This window comes from Chrysoperla carnea (assembly GCF_905475395.1).
Source record: "Chrysoperla carnea chromosome X unlocalized genomic scaffold, inChrCarn1.1 SUPER_X_unloc_63, whole genome shotgun sequence".
Taxonomy (NCBI): domain Eukaryota; kingdom Metazoa; phylum Arthropoda; class Insecta; order Neuroptera; family Chrysopidae; genus Chrysoperla; species Chrysoperla carnea.
Genome location: NW_025408193.1, coordinates 1 through 2,198, shown reverse-complemented (window position 1 = coordinate 2,198; position 2,198 = coordinate 1). Strand labels below are relative to the sequence as shown.

Genomic DNA, 2,198 nt, shown 5'->3' with positions numbered 1-2,198 from the left:
TTCATCTAATTCTTCAGCTAAATCAAAAGTATCCAAAAAAGAAAGTGGAGCAAAAGGTTCAGCAAAGAGTGCTAAAAGTAAACGGGCACCAAAAGAAAAGAAAGCCACAACTACATCATTGGCAGCCAAAAAGCCTAAAGCAAAAAAAGCGACTCCATCATCATCAACTGCTGCTAAAAAAGTTACTGCAAAATCATCAGCGGCATCAAAAAAAGCACCAGTTAAAGCAAAACCAGCAAAAAGTACAAAATCCGCTGCCAAAAGTAGCCCTGCTCGTAAACCGAAAGCACCAAAAGCTAAGAAAGCTTCTGTTGCCAAATCATCTCCTACAAAAATTAAAAAAGCAGCACCAAAAAAGAAATGGTCTGTTACTTTAATAATATATTGAAATATTTCATTATTTTTGCTAAAAAATGAAAATAACATAGGCCTTAATACAGGCCACAAATTAATATTTGATAAGAGTAAATTATTTTTTGTATAAATATTTTATAAAATAATAGTTAAGAAACATTTGCCACAGTCAGTACCACGGATGGGTGGCCACTTGAGAATACTGTGTGCGGTTGCATTTTTATTTAAAATATATGGTATAATAAATAAGTATATATTTAAATTGATTACTTCATTGAAAATTTTAATAATATACTTTAATATTAATGATATTTATGAAAAATATATATTTGTAAAAATTTTCATTTATTACTGGCAACAGCCATACCACGTTGAAAACACCGGTTCTCGTCCGATCACCGAAGTTAAGCAACATTGGGCACAGTCAGTACTTGGATGGGTGACCGCTTGGGAACACTGTGTGCGGTTGCCTTTTTATATTAAAAATATAAATTATTTTTCTTCTTTTCTTTTTTTTTACACACCATATATAAATATATGTTATTTAGAAATGTAAACCTTTTATATTATTCGTCAACAAATAAATATTATTTTTTGTATAAAATTTTATTGCATTTATAACTCATATCATGGTTACTTTAAAGCGAGAAGTTTTTTTAATATTTCAAATGAATATAAAATAAATAAATTTCATAAAATTTATTTATTTTTAGAAATAGCAATCGCTTATAATTATAACAAAATTTTAATAATGTTTAATTTTATTTCAATAATTTATATATATATATATATATATATATATTTTTTAATAAAAATAATATACTCTTATTTAATAATATATGTTGGTCCTATATATAGGACCGAAAATATTTCTTATTTGTTTTTTTTTTTTTTAAATTGTCATTTAAAACGCTTATGCACGTTCTCCACGAATACGTCTTGCCAATTGTATATCCTTAGGCATAATTGTAACACGCTTTGCATGAATTGCGCATAAATTGGTATCTTCAAATAAACCTACTAAATAGGCTTCACTAGCTTCTTGTAATGCCATAACAGCTGAACTTTGGAAACGTAAATCGGTTTTAAAATCTTGTGCAATTTCACGTACTAAACGTTGGAATGGTAATTTACGAATTAACAATTCAGTACTTTTTTGATAACGACGAATTTCTCGTAAAGCTACTGTACCAGGACGATATCTGTGTGGTTTTTTTACTCCACCAGTTGCTGGTGCACTTTTACGTGCAGCTTTCGTTGCTAATTGTTTTCTTGGTGCTTTACCACCAGTTGATTTACGTGCAGTTTGCTTGGTTCTAGCCATTTTCAAATAATAATGTTTTTACAAAAAAACACACAATTTTAAAAATTATATTCGACAATTTGATACTACAAAGTCAAATGTTTAAATGCGAAATAAATGTGTTGTATTTATATTTATATGAAATTTCAAAATTTTTGTTGTCATATCCTATTGGATAGCTATCAGAGTATGGACTAATCAAATTGTATAGGCGTGGCTTAAAAAATCTTTAATGCTTTATATAAAAAGGCACAATTGTACCGGCGCTCACATACATTACAATACTTGTGAGGTTAACACACGTGTTATCCGTTCGTTAAAATATTGTAAATAATTTTTTATTAAAATGACTGGCAGAGGAAAAGGTGGAAAGGGTCTTGGAAAAGGGGGTGCAAAACGTCATAGAAAAGTTTTGCGTGATAATATCCAAGGTATTACAAAACCTGCAATTCGTCGTTTAGCACGACGAGGTGGAGTAAAACGTATCTCTGGTTTAATTTATGAAGAAACACGTGGTGTACTTAAAGTATTCCTTGAAAAT

The 2,198-nt window shown here is 29.5% G+C and overlaps 1 non-coding gene across 1 annotated transcript; it reads left to right on the top strand.

The window, feature by feature from the left end:
- The first annotated feature begins 707 nt into the window (after window positions 1-707).
- On the top strand, window positions 708-826 carry LOC123304536. Its single transcript, XR_006536548.1, has one exon. It is a non-coding gene; the product is annotated as a 5S ribosomal RNA (ribosomal RNA).
- Window positions 827-2,198: the final 1,372 nt, after the last annotated feature.